A 6,850-nucleotide genomic window follows, 5' to 3' on the forward strand; every position below is an offset into this window, starting at 1 on the left:
CCCTGAACCAGCTGTTCCTGAAACCCCTAGCTGGGCTTCCATTCATGGAATCTTTATTAAGCACTGTTTTGTGCTAGGTACTGTTCTAGTACTGCGGACACAGCCAGCAGCAATGACAGTCTCCATCCCCCAAAGGTAACTGACCTGCCTCAGGGCCTTTGCACTTACTGTTCTCTTGGTTCTCTATGCTTGGAACAAACTGGAAGATAGTGAAGGTCAGAGAAGCCTTGGCATGCTGCAGTTCATGGAGCTGCAAAGAGTCAGACAGGACTTTGTGACTGGACAACCACCACATGCTTGGAATGCCCACTGCATCTTATTCTTCAAGTCTCATCTCAGGGGTAGCCCCCTCAGTGAGACCTGCACTGTGCCCCCTCTCACGTCAAGATTACAGCCTCCCTCCGCTCCTCCTCTCCCATTTCCTGACATTTCACTCTCAGCGTGAGTCACCGCCTGACATACTCTATGGAATACTTGTATTTGTTGATTCTCAATCTTTCTCATCAGAATGTCAGCTCTGAGGACGGAATCTTCATCTGTGTGGTCCACAGCAGTATCCCTCGTGCCTGGAACAGGATCTGGCCCAGAATTGGTGCTTAGTACTGACTAAGCAGGGAGCTGGCAAACGGCTCCCTGTGGAGGTGGCATTGACATTGTGGTTTGAATATTAAAGAGGAGGAAGTGGGGGCGGGGAGCGAGGGCATTCTTGGAAGAGGGCACAGCAAGTGCAGAGGTTGTTATGGGCAGTACATCATCTTTTGATTTAAACCAGCTTGGACTGATTTAAAAGATTTTTTTTTTGGTAACTTGCAACCTTTAGAATCTGGAGTGATGTAATGAGTTGGGCCTGGAGGGATGCAGTACTCCAGTGCTGCCACAGGAGGGCGCAGTGGATCCTCGTTGTTGCCCTTGGACTGTAGGAACCAGGAAGATGAGAGGAAAATAATGATGATGCCTGCGATGCTGAAGCATCGTTTTAACTCCGCATCAGCCCAGGGGAGTGGGCACTATTATCCTAGCCATTTCCCAACTGAGAAGACTGAGCTACGGAGAGGCTGAGTATCTTGCTCAAGGTTGCTCATTGAGGAGTGGCAGAACCAGAATAGAACCAAGGTACAAATCACCAGTTACCTGACAACCTAGAGGGAAGGCAGAGAAGGCGATGGCACCCCATTCCAGTATTCTTGCCTGGAGAATCCCATGGATGGAAGAGCCTGGTAGGCTGCGGTCCATGGGGTCGCTAGGAGTCGGACACGACTGAGTGACCTCACTTTCACTTTTCACTTTCATGCATTGGAGAAGGAAATGGCAACCCACTCCAGTGTTCTTGCCTGGAAAATCCCAGGGACGGAGGAGCCTGGTGGGCTGCCGTCTATGGGGTTTCACAGAGTCGGACACGACTGAAGCGACTTAGCAGCAGCAGCATCTAGAGGGAAGGCAAGTGAGCTTCAAGATTGAAGAGAGGGATTGTTGCAGGAAGGGGGACCCTTCCAGGGCCCGAAACTGGGCTCTTGTCTAACACTCAGAAATGAATTGTCTGAGGAGACACATACGCTGACAAAGCAAGAGATTTTGTTGGGAAAGGGCATCAGGTGGAGAGAAGCAGGATAAGGGAACCCAGGAGAACAGCTCTGCCACGTGGCTTGAAGTCTCAGGTTTTATGGTGATGGGATTAGTTTCTGGGTTGTCTTTAGCCAATCATTGTGACTCAGAGTCCTTCCTGGTGGTGCACGCCTTGTTCAGCCAAGATGGATAGCAGAGAGGATTCTGGGAGGTGGTTGGACATGTGGTGTCTCTTTTTGACCTTTCCCGAACTCTTCCGGTTGGTGGAGGCTTATTAGTTCCGTGTTTCTTACCGGGACCTCCTGTGAACTTATGCAAATGGTTACTATGGTGCCTGGCCAGGGTGGATGGTTTTAATCAGTGTGCTTCCCCTAAGAGGATCATGGTGTCTGGAACCCCCATCTGTAGCTCACCTGCCAGATATTTTTCCCAGCCACATGGTTGGTATCCCCTTAAATAGTGAGACAAATTGCACCTGCTCAAGGTCAGCTGAAACTGACAAAAGGACCATCTGCTCCTAAGTTCAGAGAAGGCGATGGCACCCCACTCTAGTACTCTTGCCTGGAAAATTCCATGGACGGAGGAGCCTGGTAGGCTGCAGTCCATGGGGTCGCTAGGAGTTGGACATGAATGAGCAACTTCACTTTCACTTTTCACTTTCATGCATTGGAGAAGGAAATGGCAACCCACTCCAATGTTGTTGCCTGGAGAATCCCAAGGATGGGGGAGCCTGGTGGGCTGCCGTCTATGGGGTTGCACAGAGTCGGACACAACTGAAGCGACTTAGCAGCAACAGCAGCAGCAGGTCCTAAGTTGGAGGGTCAGGAAAGGCTTTCCAGAGGAAACTACAATTTTTTTAAAATACAGATTTACTTTTTTAACCTTTTTATTTTGTATTGAGGTATAGCCAATTAACAAACAACCTTGTGACAGTTTCAAGTGAACAGCAAACGGACTCAGCCATACATATTCATATATATTTTAAATTGAAAGTTGTTTTTTTTCTTCTTTTTTAAAGTATCTTTTTGGCTGTGTCAGGTCTTAATTATGGCATGCAGGATCTTCTCTGCAGCATGCGGGCTTCTTTCTAATTGCACCACGGCATGTGGGATCTTAGTTCCCTGACTGGGGATTGAACCCATGTCCCCTGCATTGGAAGGCCGATTCTTTACCACTGGGAAGTTCTGGAGACCACATTCAATAAGAGATCTGTGTAAGAGAGTTCAGGCTGAGGACACGGCAAGCGCAGAGCTTGGGGTGGGAGAGGGAAGAGAATGTTGGATCCCTCCTGTGTCTGGAGTGAATATTTACTCAAACTCCTCCCCGAAAGTCAGATAGAGAAAGACAAATACTGTACAGTCTCACTTCTGCGTGGATTTGAAGTAAAATAGTGGTTTCCAGGGGCTGGGGCTTGGGGAAAGGGGGAGATGTTGGTCAGAGGGAGTAACTTCGCAATGGACAGCATGATGACTGCAGGTAACTCTGTACTGAGTACTTGAAAGTTGCTAAGAGAGTAGACCATCAGTGTTCTCACTGCAAGAAAGAAATGGTAATCGTGTGTTGTGGTGGAAGTGTTAGCTAATGTCACAGAATTGTATCACATTATCGCAGTTGTAGACCTTAAACTTACATAAGGTTGCATGTCAGTTCTATCTCGATAAAGCTGGGGGGGGGGGCTTCCCTGGGGGCTCAGTGGTAAAGAATCTGCCTGCCAATGCAGGGGACAGAGGTTCAGTCCCTGGTGGGAAGATCTCACATGCCACACAGCAACTAAGCCTGTGTGGCATCACCGTTGACCCTGTGCTCTAGATCCCCAGAGTCACAACTACTGAAGTCTGTGCACCCCAGAGCCTGTGCTCCGAAACAAGAGACGCCACCTCAGTGAGAAGCCCGAGGACCACAACTAGCACCGCTGGAGAGTAGCCCCTGCTCTCTACAGCTAGAGAAAAGCTGGCACAGCAATGAAGACCCAGCACAGCCAAAAGTAAACAGATAAATAAACAAAATTATTTTTTAAAAAGCACCGTCATACTTTTAAAAAGCTTTAGGAAAAAAAACAACTCCAAACCCCCAAAGTCTGCCCTGTAAAGGTGACACACCCCTCCCACCTTCCCCCTCAGTTTCCAATGAGCCCTGGAGGTTTTCCCTCCCACTGCCTCCCCAGCACGCCCTCCTCCCCAGTCACCCCCAACACAGGTCCTTTGCCCCTCTGCTAGTAGCAAAGAACCACCTGCCAATGCAGGAGATCTAAGAATTGCCAGTCCAATCCCTGGATTGGGAAGATGCCCTGGAGAAGGAAGTGGCAGCCCACTGCAGTATTCTTGCCTGGAAAATCTCATGGACAGAGGAGCCTGGAGGGCTACAGGCCATGGGGTCACAAAGAGTCGGACACAACAGAAGCAACTTACTGCGCAACGCATGTGAGGGACATCACTCTTGATCCTAGAGTGTTGATTTGAGGGCTGGCCTCAGTTTCCCCTCTGCTCCTGGGACACAGAAGTCTCAGCTGTCCTCCTCTGCCACCCTCAGAGCTGGTGGGGAGTGATCCTCCTCAAGCACTTTGTCACTTTGATGTAAGCTTCAAATGCAGCCTCCTGTCTTGTCCTGGACTTCCATCCTGCCCCCTGGCTTATCCAGGTGAGTCGCCATCCTCTTACCACTTAGAACAGGACCCAGTAGCGATGGTGGTGATTTAATCACTCAGTTGTGTCTGACTCTGCGACCCCACAGGCTGTAGCCCACCAGGCTCCTCTGTCCATGGAATTTCCCAGGAAGGAATACTAGAGTGGGTTGCCATTTCCTTCTCCAAGGTATCTTCCTAGCTGTTACTGAAATGAAGGAAGAGCCTTCATAACTGGAAAACCCCTATCATCAGACAGTCATTAGTGAACATTTAAAACCCTGCCCCACTGGCACTTCCATCCACAACCATTATCAGAGAGGGACTCGGAGGCTCAGAAAGGCTAGTGTGTGACAGTGTGAGTGTCTTGAATGGCTGGGATGGCCTTCCTGCTCATCTAGGAGTCTGTCTAGACTCCTAGAACCACATGCCTGACCACCCTCTGGCCTGTCTGTCCCCCATCCAGCCAGTCTGGCCATCTACTACCTCTTTCTCTTGGCAAAACCTCCTGTCTTGGCCATCAGTGGGAGTCTGGCCTCCTCCAGGCCTGAAATGGAAGCCACATGTTTAAGAGGAGAAGGGAGCGACAGAGGATAAGACGGTTGGATGGCATCACTGACTCAATGGACATGAATTTGAGCAAACTCCCGGAGATAGTGAAGGACAGGGAAGCCAGGTGTGCTGCAGTCCATGGGGTAGCAAAGAGTCAGACACAACTGAGCAATTAAATAACACCAACAACAACTATCCAACCTAGTCCAGGGGCTATTTCAGTGTGGGACATCATGGATGGCTTCCTGGAGGAGGTGACATTTGAACAGGACCTGATGGAAGTGCGGGAGATCTGGGGCAAGGGTGTTCTAAGCAGAGGTAACAGCTGGTGCAAATGCCGTGAGGCTGGACTATGTGCCTGACTTGTTCTGGGTTCATTAAGGGGCCAATGTGTGGCTCAGATGGTAAAGAATCTGCCTGCAATACAGGAGACTGGGGTTCGATTTCTGGGTCGGGAAGATCCCCTGGAAAAGGGAATGGCCACCCACTCCAGTATTCTTGCCTGGGAAATCTATGGGCAGAAGAGCCTGGTGGGCTAGAGTCCATGGGTCACAAGAGTTGGACACGACTGAACAGCTAACACAGTTGTCTGGAGCACGAGTGAGTGAGGTGGAGAGAGGAAGGAGGGAAAAGACTTGGGCTTTTACCCCAAGGGAGGTGGGAGCCCTGGAGGGCTGTGGGTAGAGAAGGGACAGGAGTCTCCACAGAAGGGTGAAATAGCACAAGAGCAGATTCCGTATCTCACAGAGCCCTCGTCCTCATCCAGTGATGGACTCATTTGCTGGCCCCATTTTCCAGATGAGGTCTGACAACTGACTTAATTTGTGGCCCCAGGATCACACAGCTGCTAACTCTTCCCTGATCGATCATGTTCCATTCACAATTCGAATCCATACCTGTCTGTCCTGGGGTCAGGAATCAGAGATGAGGGTGTTCGTTAAAGTCTAACTGCTGTCAGGTCTTTATAACGTGCCCTCGTGGCATCTGGGTCACTGACAACGCCTGGCTTGCCTTGGATAGCAGCGTGGCCCCCGCCTTGGCCACGTGGGTGTAGGGACAGCAGGAGGCACTGGGGGAATCTGAGCTCTCAGGCGCAGGACTGAGGGCTTGATCAGAGAGCCAGGGGCTGGAGCGAGGACCAAGGTGGGGGCAGGAGGGCTGAGCCCCCTCTCCTGCGCTCTGGGGTCGTTTCTGGTCTCTCACTGAGGGTAGCTCTCGGGGCTTTTGTTCCCCACATTCCCTCCCTTCAGGTCCAGTCAAACTGACCTCCTCTCTCTGCAGTTTGATGGCTCTCCGCCCCTCTGGCCTGTCACAATGGGCATTTAATTGGGGCTGTGGACGTCCAGAGCATGTTTTGTGGAACTGGAGCCAAGTGTGGTGATTAGCAGAGCTAAATGGGGCCATTCCACACAGGTTTTCTCAGAGCCTTTCATTCACTCACAGCTTTCCACAACCTATGTGCCCCCTTGGCATTTTTTTCCCCCTCGGAAGCATTTTTTGGGAGGCACTGGAGGGTTTTTTTCTGAAATAGGTAAAGGAAACAACTGCTTTAACCCAAAGGGGAAACTTGAATGGTGGAATTTCAGGCACAGGCTCTGGCCGAGCATCAAAGTTTTCCTCCCCCCCTCTTCTTCCCAGGACCTGAGAACAAGGCTGGCATCCCGCGGCTCTCTCTGGGGTGGCCCGGCGGGGTTGCAAACTCTGGGCAGCCAAATTAGGAGCTCAGGACGAGGCTGGACGGGGTCAGCCCAGGCAGGACTGGGGGCTGGACTTGCGGGGCGGAACGGGCTCCTGGGGGGCGGGGCGGAGAAGCAAGATTGCGAACCGGATCGCGGCTCTGGGTGTCGGAGGGTTCTCCAGGTGGGCGTGTCTTCTGGGAAACCGGCAGAGTCCCCTGGGATGAAGCCCAGAGATTAGCTCAGGAGAGAAACATCTGGTCCCCTGCGGGCCCCCAATCCCGGGTGGCAGTGGGAGGCCACAGAAAGTAAACACGCCCTGCTGGCCTGGTTCCCCGCTCGGTCCAGCCTCTAGACCTGTGCCCGGCCCCCTTCTGCAGCCCTTCTGGCAGGTCAGCCCCCCGCCCACCCCCTTTCACCTTCCACCTTCTGCTGCCCA

This window comes from Ovis aries, chromosome 5 (genome assembly GCF_016772045.2).
Source record: "Ovis aries strain OAR_USU_Benz2616 breed Rambouillet chromosome 5, ARS-UI_Ramb_v3.0, whole genome shotgun sequence".
NCBI classification, from domain to species: Eukaryota; Metazoa; Chordata; class Mammalia; order Artiodactyla; family Bovidae; genus Ovis; species Ovis aries.